The following is a 16,152-nucleotide window of genomic DNA, read 5'->3' on the forward strand; positions in this document are numbered from 1 at the left end:
TACTTTGGCTAGGAGCGGCAATCTTTTCACACCCCATGTTCCTAGCTAATATATCTATGTCAATAAAATTCTGTAATAAAGGGTAACACTGGGGCTGAGGAGTTGCCTTTTCACAGCTATTAGCCTTGTGAGAGAGTGGCATATTGCTTTTCCTACTTGGTTCCCTTTAATGGCACTCTTTGGTGGGTATCTATGGAATTAGGTCTAACGAAACATGCCAAGTTGTGTACAGTGTTCATAAAAATAATATTTCCCAGTTCATTAGAGTAGAGTTCCAAGATAGAAATAATGGGGCTGGGTGGAGGCCAGTGTGACAGGCATCAATGCCTACACTGGTCATGTTGAGCTCTTGCCAGAAATGTCACGCAGTTCCCCTGGGTTGTGTTACAGAACCACGGCTGCCTGTGCACTAGTGTTGCTATCAAAACTGGGCTGCTTTAGTGTTAAGGGAAGGCCATGAGCACATGGAATTGGCATAGGTAGTCTGTGGGTGGACCCTGCAGCCTTTTCTACTGCAAGAAGCCAGAGGAGGAAACGCAGCCCCCTGACTGAAAGGTTGCAGAGATCTCTGTGAGGAAAGGCATGTGGTGACCTCCCCATTTTTAACTTTCTCCTCTGGATTTTTCTCAGGATAGGTAAACTGAACCCTTAAAATATACACATCAGTGATTCTGTAATGTAGATGCCATGGTCAATATCCAATGTTCTCTGGAAGAAAAATCAAACTCTAGTGTCTAACTTAAACCCTATATGAATATTAGTAACATTTTTGGTTACAGGAGGTTTTGTATGAAACTCCCGAACTGAATAAGCAAGTGAGTTATACTTCCCATTGGGGAAAGTTAGCACTCTAGAAATACAGCAGTATTTCTTTCTGGCAAACTGAGAACTCGCATCACAAACTGCTTGTGCTGGGATGGTAATTGCGTGTCAGTTGATTTTAGCAGAACTATGAATCAGCTGAAGCACATTCTTAATAAAGAAGTAGTCAAACATAATCAGAAATATATTTTACAGACTTCTCTGTTCCAGATTGCAATGATTACATGCAGTAAATGATGCCCACTGTCTCTTCTTGGACTCAATTCCTTCCCCCCCCCCCCCCTTCTTATTTTTTTTTTGGAGCACTAAGAGAAAAGAATTAAATATTTAGAGCAATTGAACTTGGCATGAAATGGAACATAATGTAAGAACTAATATTGCTCTTTTTTGAGCTCCAGTACTGTCCTATTTCTGACATCCCATCTGAGAGGAGCTTCCTTTCATAGCCACAATGCAATGCCAAAAAAATCAGCACAAACTATTGTTAGTAGTAGTGAAATCAACAAGCTGTGATGTACGCTTTAAATCGGTCATGAAAATGATGCATTAACCTCAAGTGTTTATAATAGAAAATTGTATTTTAGCTCTCAAGGAAGATATCAGATAATATTAATAGACAGATAAGTCACTATGGTGATGGGAACTATATAAATAGATATAAATAAATGTGCACATCATGCCTTTCAGATGAGATTTGACAGTAGTATCCTGCCCTGATCCCAAGGTACTGTATGGAAGGATAACATGAGTTACTACTGGTACACTAGCCAAATTCCTTCCTAAAGGCTTGATCCTGAGAACATCTTTGAATTGATTGCTTGTGTCACATCTTCAGTATTTCTTGAGTACAAAATCCATCCAGCAGTTTCATTTGATCTCAGTAGATCCAAGCATATGGTTCTGGTATTGAACAACTTATTCCTTCCAATCTGTTATTTTATCATCCTCCATATATAGATGCTGAGTGTGATCAGGTCATCTCAGTTTAATAGAATTCTCTCCCCCCATGACATTCCTCCTCCGTGAGTTATTGCAATTTTTCAGACAAAGCTGCAAGCTGATACATTTCTGGTTCTTGCTTTTCTCAGTTCCCCTTATTTCTTTGGCTTTGCTTCTAAGGCACAGTGCTACAGTACCTGGGTAGGAGCTCCAGTAGATGGTAGAGAGTAATACAGACTCATACTAGCCTCAAGGAACATAATGGCAATGAACCTGTTTTTGCAGTTTTTGAAGAGTAGCTTCTCCAGGGGAAGATGTGATGGAGATGGCTACATGTAAAACATGTCAGAGATTTCCTTGGAGACAGTATACCCATTGGAGAAAGGATCATATCTGAGAAAAAGGGTGATCGCCAGAGCACCATAGCTGATACAAATGTCCTGAGAGATCATGGACCACTTGGTGTGTGTTAGAACAGCCTTGACAAGTCTGGGAAGAAGAAGCACTCTTGCCACACCCTGCCCCACCCTGTCCCACCACCCAGTTTTTTGGACAATATTTTCCTTTGGGTTTGGTAGTGTAATTTTCAAGGAAGGCAGACATTTTCTGCCAAAAGTTCTAGTTTGAATTCAATCCCAATTTTCTGTTGGAAATTTTTCAACTATCCCTAAATATCACTTTTCCTGTCTATCTTCAGACTTCTTCCTACCTAGGCCAAGCCTAGCTTGGCTGGAAATGGGACTTTAATTTTGTAAAATGCCTGCTGCCCTTTGAGTACTTTATAAATAACAAACCATAGTGATGCAATGTCTAGTTAATTAGAAAAGCCCTGTTTAGCTCTTACCTCATTGCTCATGTCTTGTATCCATCTTTCAGACATAATACAATGATTAAAAGTTTTTAAGAAGAGTAAATTGTGTTTAACCTCAGAGGACTCTATTGTTGGGAAACTTGGTTTAATTGACTACACTGTTTGGCTCTGATTAACTGGATTAGACGGGGTTTAGGAAGGGGCCCATGGCCTGAATCTGCACAATGCTTTTCAGTGAGTGAAATGGAGAACCAATGCAGGTAAAGAGAACAAAAAGGTTAACTTAATAAAACTGGCATCTCCTGAGCCATTGATTTATTGGTTCATGCCTTCTCTGCTCTGCTCTGATGAAAAGACTAGCTCATTAGCTACTTTTCAATTAAGATTTTTTTCTGAACTTTGCTGTCTTTTTCAGAACTCATTATTTGCTAAATTGCCACGGATATGATTAAAGCGTGAGAAAGGGAGCTGCCGTTTGGAATGAGTAAGTGGGGAAGAGAGCTGGAGCCAGCCTCTTAGGGTGGTACATGTAGGTAGAGTTTAATGGCTGGATTATATGGCTTAAATGTCTCTTTCAATTCCTTTGCAGCCTGTACACAGAAATGGGGGCAGAGAGCTGTTCTCGTAGTGAACATGGTACATCTGTAACAAAGAACTGTTCCTTCTGGGCGAATGGGTTAGCTTGGCTCTTTTGCAGATTTCTAGTGTCAGAGGGTAGCAATGTGTAGGGACCTACAGAATTCATGCTGGAGATGGGGTACACTGTGGTTTCTTTAATCTTGCAGGTTTTCCCCCCCTAATTGGTGGAGGGGCCCCACCTGCGGCTCACTCCTGAGCAGCAGGGAGGCGAAAACTGCAGTTTTAAATATGGTGCTGTTTTTGCCTCCTGCCGCTGATTGGCCGAGGGGCCCTGGACTGCCCTGTTGTTTGCTGCTGACTGGCAGGGAGGCAAAATGGCGCCTTGCTTAAAATCACAGTTTTAGCTTCCCTGCTGATCAGGAGGGAACCGGGTGGGGGGGGGGGGGGGGGGGGGGGGGGGGGGGGAGCAAGAGGCAAGGTGCGAGGTGCACGCGGGGGAACCTGCAAAATTAAAGGAGCTGCTGTGTGCACTCTACTTCACTGTGAATTCGGTAGGTCCCTACTGATGTGATACCAGAATTTTGATTGTCGTTCTTAGCCTTTCCTTTGGAGCTTTCCTGGGATTGGCTTTGGAAAGATGTCAAGCTTTGGAAATGACATTGGATTGAATCTGGGGAGCCTCTATCAGTTTTTTACTCCATTCGTATACTGGCAATATACGAATTCACTAGGATGCATTAAATCAACCAAAGGGTTGAGGACTTCAGGGCCTGGCACCTTATGAAGTTGCACATTTACACCCTCTATAATATCCGGGTTCTGATCTTCCTGTTGGTATTAAAAGTCTTGCTCACCTTATCTGGGCAGGGTAGATCCACTGATTTCATTTGCATAAGGAAGGTTTGTGAAATCAAGCCCAAAACATGCAGCAGGGGATTTTATTTTATTTTTAAAAATAACCAGCACCCCTTGTCCTACAATACAAGACTCCAGTATCTGGAATTTAACTGGCAATCTTGGTGCAGATGCACAAAGAAGAATCAAATCCATTTTCCTGTTCCAGCAGATGTATTGGCTCCCCTGTGCTGAACAGAGCACAACTTAGTTAACCTTGATAGAGCACTAAGTGACTGACCACAATGCATTTGCTGTGGGCTTAGGTCCTCTCCATCAATCTGCAGTTGTTCTCTTGGCTTTCCACTGTTTCCCATGAAAATCAACGTAAAGAAAGGATCAAACCTCCAAAAAATGGCTTGTTGATAGCTTTTGGCTTTAAGACCAGTTAAATCCCTACAGAAGACTTTTGTTTTCTCCCATGATGTAAGATGCTCCAGTGATGGATACTGTAGGAATGAGGATAATAAATGTTAATTTGACCATGCAGTCAATCCAATAAAAGATATTACCCACAAGAATTCTTGCCTCAGATAATTAACAGATGATTTCAAATGGATGTGTTGGCTTATACACGGATTGAGCACCAGTCCTGTGGGTCAAGATTTATGGACCATCCTAGGGAAAAATATTTGTCTTTTCACATAATGCAGTAGTTTTCGTCATTAGAAGTGGGGTTTTTTTCCTCTGTTCAAAGAATTTTTCCAGCATTGTATGCTGCTGCTTTTTTACTTGAGGGCTTTTATCACTGCAGATACCTTTGGCTTTTGGCTAAATAACAGTTGGTATTAACCTTTTTATACCTTTACATCCAGATATTTTTGGATTATGAGCATAGCTTCATTCTCACTCCTTTCTCCCCTAATATATGGCTCCTGTTAGACTTCTATTTACATCTCCTTTCATGCATTGTGAATGAATGCCAGATAGTTCCTATCAGTTCCATTCTGAACTTTAGTGAACCACTCGGTGAACGTGAATTAAGATCTGAATTGACAACATAGCATATCACCATGGATTCAGATTTCTGAATGCTGGGACCTGATTTTCTAAATGCTGTCCATGCAGCTAAGTTGATTATACCCACTAGCTGGACATTAGTCTGTATGTTTGACATTCTGGCCATTGGACTGTACAGGTACCTGACTTTGGGCAATCACAGCAATTGTACGGGTAGATTCATTGCATATCTTCCCCTGTACTTTAGCATATACAGCTGAAGGCACGTTCAGAAAATCAAACTCCCATTATTTTGAGTTGAGAGGGACCTCTAGTGGGCCTCTTTGTCCATGCTTGGACATGATTACTTTTATTATCCTTAATCCATCCTGAGAGAGGAATGGCACGTCCTGAGGGCTTGTCTTCATGGAAACGTTATATGGGTAAAATTATATCTGTATATTTAAACCACCGTAGTTATACTGGTGTATTTCCTATGAGGATATTCTTGTTTCAGAATAGAAATGGCCTATATGTTTTAGTTTAAATGCCTTCCAAAGAAACATAAGGTAAACCAAAAAAACCCTGTTCTTATCAGAACAGAAGACAGGAGAGAGTGACATCTTAGAGGTGAACTAATAAAAGAATCCATGTGGTGTGCTATGGTGATATAATTTTTAGGGCTGTGTTTCATTTTGACACCATTTCAACTCATTTCCAGCTCGAAACAGCGAAATCGAAATTAAACGAAAGGCTTTGAAACAGCCTCAAAATGAAATGAGGGCAGTCGAAAGGTTTTGAAAGTTTCAAAATATTTTGAGTTTCAAAGCTGGGCTCCCTTGCTGGGAAACCGAAACTAAGGAAAGGTGGGGGAAGGACTGCTCTCATATTGACTATGCAGCTGGCCAGTGACTGCGATCCTTCCCTGAGGTCCCTTCCAATCTCAGTGCTCTGGGGGAGAGATGGAAAAATAGTTGCACCTTTACACACACAGTCACACGTCACAAGTTTTGCTTGTCGGCAGCTTGAGGTGAATTTTCCCAAAAACCCCTGCAGTGAAACTTGGCAGGCTTCATGGCCTCAGCAGGAGCTAGCATGCCTGCAGTTTTCACCCCGCTGTGCCTTAGCACACACAGTGTCACACATGCCACATGTTTTGCTCTGAACAGTTTGAGGTGCATTTTTCCAGAAATCCTTGCACCTATCTCCTTGAAACGTGTCAAGCTTCATGCCCTCAGCAGGGGCTACCATCTTTGCTGTTTTCATCTAAATCTGCCATGTGTCATCAGTGACTTGGATGAGGGGGTAGAAAGCACCCTGTTCAAGTTTGCTGATGACACTAAGATGTGGGGGGATGTGGGTGCACTAGAAGGGTGCAATAGGCTACAAGCTGACCTTGACAGGTTGCAACGGTGGGCGGATGAGAATAGGATGGGGTTTAACACTGATAAGTGCAAGGTGTTGCACATGGGGAGGAAGAACCGGCACCACACTTACAGGTTGGGGAACTCTCCTCTTGCCAGCACGGAGACGGAAAAGGATCTTGGAGTCGTCATTGACTCCACGATGAACATGGGCCGGCAGTGTGGGGAGGCAGTCAAGAAGGCCAATCGTACCCTATCATGCATCCACAGATGCATCTCGAGCAGGTCCAGGGAGGTGATCCTCCCCCTCTATGCGGCACTGGTCAGGCCGCAGCTGGAGTACTGCGTCCAGTTCTGGGCGCCACACTTCAAGAGGGACGTGGACAATATGGAAAGAGTTCAGAGGAGGGCCACTCGTATGATCAGGGGTCAGCAGGGCAGGCCTTATGAGGAGAGGCTACGGGACCTGAACCTGTTTAGCCTCCACAAGAGAAGGCTAAGGGGGGACCTTGTGGCCTGCTACAAACTGGTCAGGGGGGATCAGCAGGTATTGGGGGAGTCCCTGTTCCCCCGTGCGCTGCCAGGAGTGACCAGGAATAACGGTCACAAACTGGCGGAGGGTAAGTTTAGATTAGATATTAGGAGGCGCTACTTCACAGTCAGGGTGGCTAGGGCCTGGAACCAGCTTCCAGGGGAAGTGGTGCAGGCTCCTAGCCTGGGGATTTTTAAAAGGAAGTTAGATGAGCACCTTGCCGGGGTCATCTGACCCCGGTGCTCTTTCCTGCTAAGGCAGGGGGTCGGACTAGATGATCTACCTAGGTCCCTTCCGACTCTAGCTACTATGAAACTATGAAACTATGAAACTATGCCAAGAAATGACAAAGTTATAGGCAGTTTCATGTGTCCCCATTATAGCCTTTGAGTGAAATGTCGAAACAGCATCGCAACAGTGAAACAGTTTTGACGAAACAAAACAGAACAGCACTTTGAAGCTAAACAAAACTCAAAATGAAACGCTATCCTGTCAGAATAGATGTCGACATGAAATGGTGCCATTTCACACAGCCCAAATAACTATCTGTTAAATTCACACCTTAGCCAATACTGGTGGAGCTCTTCTGCGCAGAAAAGCCTTTTAACTGTGGTAATTCCAGAAACTCCATTGTCTCAGTACCCTAGCTTTTTTAAAAACAAGTAACATTGAAACCTTTATTTAGTAATAATGAAACTTTTCTTTCTCTGTTTAATCTTGCATCCATTTTATTTTCTGTCTTAATTAGCATGAACTTATTTTGGTGTCCATTCTCTTTGAAAAGACTCTTTGATAGTTATCATGTCTCCATGCAATCTTTTTATCTCAGCTAGATCGATCCTTTGTAGGTAAATGTACTCAGTTCATTGCTTTCCAAATCCCCATGAGAGCCCTCTTCAGCTCATCATTTTTATTTGTGAATTAAAAAGCACGTATATTTTCACTTGTTCTTACAGTATTCAGATACAGCATTATTTCTAACAAAAAAGATCATTAGTATGCAGTGTTGCTTTGCTGATTGGTACAGCAGCCATTCTTGTCTATTAAACTGCTTGCTCTACCTACTTTTGCAGCTTGTACTCAGGGTTTTGTGTTTTTAATGCCAGATAGCAAAATATAGCATCGTGTTTTCAAACCATCAAAAAGACACTAGACTGATGAGAAAATTAGCAGGCATCAGAGTTTCAGAACAACTAGAAGGCCTGGATATACAGTAAGCTGTAGCTAGATGATGTGTCATCACAATGTTGAAAATATATCATTCTTCTGTAAGCCTAGAAATGCTGAAGGTTTAGAGCATAAAACAACCAATCTAGGCTCTGTGGAAAGAGAATATTTTTAACATTATTTGAGTTAAATTATGTTCTTTGTGTGTGTGTTTATGCTGCAAAAAGGGATGAGAAGTGGTTTCTTAATGCAGGCTGCTTAAGTTAGCTGCTTATTGTAGTATACTGATTGTAAGGTTGCTTTCTTTTCTGCCCTCTCAAAGAACCATAAAAGTTGCACTCAGCTTATATGCAGGGTGAATCAGAATCCTGCATTCTTGATTTCTGCAGTATTTGCTAAGTATTGTTGCGCATGGGGTAAAAACAACTCAGGTATCTTTTTCTGTGCAGTTTTTATTTTAGTATTTTTAGTGCATAAACCCTTTGGTTATTTGATCCTCGTGTCAGTTTTTGTAAAGACAAGATGAGTTTACGGTCTTGATCTGGAATTTTCAGCATATACTGGCGGGGTGGGAGGGAGCTGTTTTTCCTAAAATTGAACCTGAAAATTTGGGGTCAGTTTATATGCATGGTTTCCTTATAATCAGAACAATATGGTAGTTAACTTGCCTTAAAATAAAAGCTGCTTTGTCTTCACTGTTAGGTTTTAACTTTGGTGAGGAGCCTGAATTCAATCCCATGTTTCCCCACTGGTTGAGAAAAAAATGGAAATGCCAACACAAATTAAAACTAAGTTCCCTGTTTAAACCTGAGCTGAGCTTGCACCTTTATTTGATCTAATTACCAGCATATCAGTTGCATCAGGATAAATTAGGAGTCGTACATGATTCTAAGGATACATCCATACAGATGTATACACACTTTTTTTTTCAATAGTCTGTAAAAAAGCTGAGAAATACGTTACTGGCATAACTCTGAAGTCACACTGTTGGTGTATGCCTACGCAGCACACTCCATGTGCAGTATAGAGAAACCAAAGCTAACTTTCAACAAGCTAAAGCAGGCACCAGAAATAATCTGAAGCTCTGCATGGGCTGATTTACCTTGCTGAGGAACTCTGTTCTACTGAAGCTAGACTGCTTTTGGCTCATTTAGAGGACATATAAATAGATATACATTGAGTTAGCTGTGTTTAGTGTGGACTTGCACTGATAATTTTACCTCTGACTGTCAAGTGTTTCAGGTTGAGCACTGATATTGCAACTAAAAATGTTGATACCCCATTTATATTTATATTTACTAAACAAATGCCAATTATAGTAATAAGCTTATAAAGACGAGGTGTATGAGAGGTTAGCAAAGGATTATTTGGCCTTGAAGGATGCATTTTGCAGGATGCGGGGCAACACATTTCTTTTGCTTTACATTGTAATAACATTTTGAATGCCTTGTCACTCTCCTGGCTGCTTTCTTTGACCCTGCTGGTTGAGAAACAAAGAAACAATGGAGTATTATAATAGAGAGCAGGCTTCGGTCTTTGTGGCATGGTCGTAGTATAGATAGGAGCGAATGCATTTGACCGTGTGTTCCAAAAAAGGACCCAAAACCTGAAGCCTTTACTCTATTTGTTTCATGGTTTACTTGCTTTTACTTAGGACCTGTTTTGAGTCTCACCACTGATAGGAGAATCCAGTCTTTGGCTTTTGAGTAGATTTAGACAAAATCCCATTCACTTCAAAGGAAGGTCTGTTTGAGGAAGGACCAAATAAAGACCAGGGTTTGGCTCAAGTAGAATTTGCCAGAGTGAGAGTGGAATAAATTGAAATAAAGAAGAACTTACATTACTGCACAGCATGCTGAATGCTTTCTGAGTCAATTTATAATCTATTCACTGGCCCTTTGTTACTAAGAAATGGACCCAGGTGCTTGGCAAACATTTCTAGGTATTTGGGGAAGCATCATTTTATCCTACTACTGAGGAACTAGACTTCAAAGAAAATGCTAATGAAGCTTGAAATCACATTTGCATTGCAAACAACACAATTTGTTCTGGTTTTATACCGAATTAATTTGAGCTCCATTTGCCGTTTTTGTTCCAATTGTGCAATGAAATAATGAATCTCCTTTGGAGGCCTGTCACTGTAAAGAATTTATACATAAACAAGGCAGGGTAAATTAAAACTTTGCTAGCCTGATAGCTCATCTGTTCGACTTTCTGGCGTTCGTTTGTTGGCCAACATAAACCATAGCACTATCGAGGGATTTCTGTTTCCCCAGAAACAAACAAGAAATCCTGTTGCTGTTTCATTCAGTTAACATGAGGATCTGCATTACATTTAAACTGGGTGATTAGCTAAGGGATTAAATTGCATCACAAAATGTTCTTGTTAGCTTGTAATAAGCAGAGCAAAGAAAAATATGCATTGTTTGGTAACTGATTAAACATTTTATAGAGGGCAGGTCACAGAGGACAGGAGCGCAGTGTTAGCAGTCACCTCCATCCACAATGGCATGATTGTTTTAGTCCCACTTAGGCAGGGCTGAGGAAGGCCCTAGTAGTTTCAAGTGTTACTATTTTAATTAGGTTAGTTAGGGAGTCTGGAGAGAACCACATGATGTATCTGTGTCCATCTATTTAAAATAGCCATCTAAGTCCTTATAACTCCTTACAGTATTCTTAGGTATGAGGTACTCGCCTCATGGGAGTATATAAGCTCACATGATTACTCCTCCAGCTTTATAGATCCAGAAATTCTGGGTGGATTGGAGCTGGAGTGCTGGTGTGAACCTACTGGACCCTTTTTGTAACTTTGTGTTAAAAACTAGGAGGCCTGACCGAAGTGCAGAGTTACGTGTTATACATATATAATCCCTGCCCCGAAGAGCTGATGGGATTCATAATGGAACTCCCCTGGGGGTATCTTCAAAGTGAGAGCTGGATTGACACAAGCGGTCCTCTTCCCATATAATAAGACTCTGCATTGCGCATTGTAATCTAGATATTGTCTAAAACAGTTTAAACACATTGGTCTCTTCAGATCAAACCCACATGGCTAGCACAAAACTGCCTAAGACCAGTTTGGTTCCAATTCTGAAAGGTGCTGATATAATAGGGTGGCCATCATAGAGGACAGTCCAGTTGTCCTCTGTCCTCTATTGATACAAAACCCAACACCTTTATGTCCTCTATTTTTCTCTTCATGAGAAAAATAGAGGACATAAAGGCATCAGGTTTCATATCAATAGAGGACAGAGGGCAGAGTACCAGAAAACTGGAATATCCTCTGTGATGGCCACTGTAGTTCAACAGCTTCTGGAGGTACTGAGCCCCTTCAGATTCATCCAGTAGAAGCAGAAGATGCTCAGCAACTTAGAGAATCACAGCTCATGCCAGGCATCTGTAGTAAGAAGCAGACAATTTTCATTGACTCAGATTTGTTTTAAATTCAACACATTTTTTTTTAAACTGGGCCTTCTGACCCGCCTTTGCCAAAATCAACCAAAGTGCATGCACTGGCTTAGTACCAGTGTAGATGTGTTGGGCATCTAGAAATTATGATTATAGGCATTTCCTTTAAAGGATGAAGTAAAAAAGAAGCCAGTTCCCACTTTTACTGAAAATGAATTGAAATATCCAGGGCTTCATTTGTAAGGTAATGAAATAGGCTTATAGGTTTGTGGTGCAAAAAATACTGACAGCTCTAATTCTGTGTCTCACTTCTAATGAAAAATGTGAACTGCCTTCTGACATGAAAGGGAAAGAGGGTCTGTTGCTTTCCCTTGGGGCACTTGCCAGCAGTCAATAGTTCTCCAGGCTGTCAAGAGAGTGAACTTTAGTCCATCCAGAAGAGAGAACAAAGCATTGCAGCTGCTTCTGTTTCATCAAGGAGGCAGCTGTTTGTTTCATGAACTTCTGACCAGAAGAAGGTCACTGACACCATGTTGTAGAGCTTTATACTTTGAATTCAGCTGCTAAGCTGTTTGGGGAGCTGGGAGGGGGGGTACTATGTTGTTAAAAATCTTCCACCCTGTCCCTAGAAGAGGCACTGGAACTCTTCACCCGCCTGTGATTTTTATCGCAGTGTCACACTTTGGTGAATACCTTTTGAAAAGTACTTTCAGAAGGTGGTTTAAAAAAATCATTTCTTTTTCTTATTTGCTCATGCAACCACAGTAAAGCATATGTGTAGCTGTATTGGAAAACCTCACATTTTGAATGTCAGTAGTAACTAGAAATCTGAGTGCAAGGACTATGCCTTAGTGAGTGCAAATTTATGTATGACTGATATACACCTGAACACCTAATGTACATACAAAGATCTTCATGAATAAACCTTTATTTTGGGGGGTTTCTTGGGGGTTTTTTTGCTCATGTGTCAAGCAAAGGGCATGCATAATTTTACTGGGCCTGTCTACACATATGCTTTTATATGCAGTAGCCTATTTTACTGCGCATTAAAGCATTGTGTAAAAAAATTGTGCTAATACAGTAATGCACAGTAAAAATAGGCTATTGTACATTAATCATCACTAAAAACATGCACTTTTGCTACTGCACATTGGGGCAGCCTAGTGTGCATTTATTTAGTACCTCACATTAGAGGTCCTATATTTAATGCGCATTAGGAAAGGCATGTTAATGAACATGTAGACACGCCAACAGTGGAGAACGAAGGCCTTGATTTCTACCTGGAGGGATCAACAGGGAAACTTGATGATATACAGATAAAGGTTTGTGTTACAGTATTTTTAATAGTTGTTTTGCTTTGTTTATTCACTGAGATCATCAGGTTTCATTTTGCGGAATTTATGTTCCTGCCTAATATGTATGGAACAATCTGATTTTTATTTTATTTTATTTTGTTTTTTTATTTTAGTTCCTTTTGTCTCATGCTGCCGGTAACTATTTTGGAGGAGGTTGCATAAACGTCTCAAAATTTGCCGATACTCCATTCAGTTGTACATGTAATAATACTGGATCCTTGGAGGGTGGGTTCTTGGAGACCTTGGACTTCCCGTCTTTGGAGACGTATAGATACATAAAGATTTTGGGAGGAAATTTTTGGATCAGAGGTTAGTGTTGAGGGTTTGTCTGAATATAGGAAAGCCTCCTGGTCTATTCAGTGCAAATATGTGATTCGGAATCTATGACTGTCTATGTCTGCAATTTCTTTGTTTCATTTGCAGATGCTTACATTGCAGAGATGTTGAATTTTTCTGCAAGTCGTGTACAAAATCATAGGCTAGATTCTAGGGATCTGGGTGGGAAGAAGAGGGTAAAATGTGCTTACCTATCAAACTGCTTTGCACCTGTGCTGTGTTAGAACATGCTTATATAGTGTTGCTTATGTCACATGCCTGAGCAATGAACAAAGAGCATTCTAGCATGTAATGGCCCCAAACAATTAAGCATACAAATAAGCCATGACTAGCAGAAAAGGTTATGCAGTGCTAATGAGCAGCTGCTAGGCAGTTCCACAACTTCTGCTTATATTGGAGCAATCTGAAAGGAAGTTGATACCTTAGTAGAGTTTACATGCCTCACATGGCAAATGCGATGAATAGTGGTGCAGTGTCTGATTTAAACTGTGTACTCTATGTGCTTATTCCTGTTAAAAGCTTAAGGAGGAAGAGTGAGTGAAAAATTACTGTTATAAAAGACTCATCTGTTTTCCATTACACTGACATTTAAAGCATTAAAATGTTCCTACCTGCTACAGAGACTGACACAGACATAGCAGAAAGCATGCTTGTGGAATTTACAACAAGCAGAAGTTTTAATACCTGGGGAGACACTGAGGAGGTAGGGGAAAGAATCAGATCCTACAAAAAGATCCTTCCTCTTAAATGCCTTCTGACTGTCAAGGACCTGAAATGCTAATGGAGGGGAAAATACCCTGGGATCTCCTAAACTGATGTGCTACCTGCCTGCTACCTTAGATTGACACCAGGTAAAAGTATCAGTTTAAACAGGTTTCTTTCAAGGAATAAAAATATTGCTCCTTAAATCCTTGAGTTCCATTGTGGGGTCTTCATGACAAGATCAACCACATTTGGTGTTTGCTACCACAGATTGAACAAAAGTACCTAGTTTCATTTGAATGTTAGCAACAGGCTAATAAGCTTATAGAGATTAGGTGTGTGAGAGGTTGGCAAAGGGAGAATCAGGATGTGACTTTTAACAGTGAAGGTGATTAACCACTGAGATGATAGATTTTTTTTAGCACTTCAAGTCTTTATTTTAAGCTTAAGGATAGATTTCTTTATAAAAGATGTACAGTGCTGAAAGGAGTTACAGACCTGAGGTAGATATTACTGAATAGGTTCTTTGGTCTCTGCTTTAATGGAAGTCATAAAAGATGATAAAATAGCCTTAATATCTATAAACAACTTGGAGGTTTGGGAAAATCTTCTGTGGACCCATGTATTTTGGCTTAACCCCTCCTACTAGTGTTCAGTGTTGGAGGTTCTTTAGGGTGAATAAACCCAAGATATCAATCCATTTTTTTCTCATTACATTCTGTTGAGCAAAACCCAGAGAGGCGGTTTGCTGAGCATCATTTTGAAGAAAGTTTCAGGGTTTTCCTCCCATGTCATCACTACTAGTAACCTTGACTGTCTGCACCAGATTTTTAAATTTGTTGGATGAGCAACTCTGAGCCCAGTTTGTGCACACAGTTTAATTTATGTGTACAGTTCAGGTAGTTGTGAATGTAAATCAGCATAGCTAGAATATAAAATTAGGGTTATTAATACAAGTAGCTTATGGTGTTGCACATGTAGGCACGATTTTCAAAACCATTAATGATTTGGGATATCCGTCCTGAAGAAGCCTTGTTTTTTTAGTATCCATTTTTGAAAATTAGGCCCTTTGTAAGTGTTTTCAAGTGCAACCCCACAATATCAGACAGTTTTGAAAACTGTCCCTGATGTTTTAGAAATGAGACCTGTTTCCCATCTCTGGTTTCTAATCACAGAACAGAAATCTAAGGCTATGAGGATTTCCTTTATTCCAGATGATTTTCTTTCAAGACCTGTTTTTTCTCTCTCAAAGTTCTAATTGTACATAAAATTGCTGTAACTGTTTTAAAAAACTGCAATTATATATACACACCCTTTAAAAAACTAACCATAGTTAGAACACAGTCTACAATGAGACACCCTGGGGTTGTGCTTCATATTCTCTAGGCATCACTTTGATATCACATTTGCTCAATTAACAAGTCAAAACAAAATTTTTGCCCCGTATTTCCTTTGCCTTTTGGCTTAGCTTGTTGCCTGGAATTCAACATGCATTCATTCTGTTTCATGTAACCTCCCTGCCAGCAATGAACCTGGATGCCGAATGTCGCAGGCTATGGTGTTGCTACAGTATTATGCAGAAAAGAATTAGGTCATTTTTCTTCTTCTATTATAGATTTCTCCATTCTAAGTGGAGTAAAAAACTTCATTTTGTCAGTAAACTAAATTGATTTTTGCCTCAAAGGCATAAGTAGGGAGAGTGACAAGATCTTTATGCTCTTCAGGTTATACGGGGGTTTTTGACCCATACAAGTCATGACAATTGTTCTAACCTTATCAAAATGCACCTTTCTTTTATGCAGAAATCCATGGTTTGCAGAAATAAGATACTTGATTTTGCCCTTTACCCCCTTAAAATAGACAGCTGATCAAACTCAACAAAAATGTTTGAATGCTGTTAACCAGGATCAGAACAGCACGTAGAAGCCATGATCCCTGACTCCTTTCTCCTGCTCAGCCGCAAAAGAAATTGTTAATGGATATTACAGTAAATCATGGAATTGCTGTGGCCAGTGAGAGCACACAGATGCTGTACATTTTGTGACCCATAAAATTCTCTGGTCTGATTGCTTGAGGGGGATATGATTTGCATAATTTTCAGATGAATGCAATATGAGAGCATAAAATAGAAATTAGGCATAATTACACTCAGCAGGGTGGGATACCAAACTTCAGGGTACATTTTTTTGGATTCATTTTTGCAGCTATAAGTATTGACTTTCACATTTCTCTTCCCAAGTAAGTCTTTTCTTCTTTTCAGTTATTTAACTCTGCATTTATGGCTTTGAAGCATTAAACTTTATG

At 40.5% G+C, this 16,152-nt stretch overlaps 1 long non-coding RNA gene across 6 annotated transcripts in view; it reads left to right on the forward strand.

Moving 5' to 3' along the window:
- Nucleotides 1–16,152, forward strand: part of LOC149856695 (uncharacterized) — a 279,751-nt gene that overhangs the window by 158,695 nt on the left and 104,904 nt on the right. The window contains exon 4 of one of the 6 annotated variants that reach the window (XR_016438378.1): nt 2,988–3,056. The exons of the other annotated variants lie outside the window; for them this stretch is intronic. This is a non-coding gene — a long non-coding RNA (uncharacterized LOC149856695). The remainder of the gene's footprint in view (nt 1–2,987; nt 3,057–16,152) is intronic. 6 annotated transcript variants of the gene reach the window in all.

The sequence above is a fragment of the Crocodylus siamensis genome, chromosome 10 (assembly GCF_052110815.1).
Source record: "Crocodylus siamensis isolate JL-2025a chromosome 10, ASM5211081v1, whole genome shotgun sequence".
Lineage (NCBI taxonomy): Eukaryota > Metazoa > Chordata > Crocodylia > Crocodylidae > Crocodylus > Crocodylus siamensis.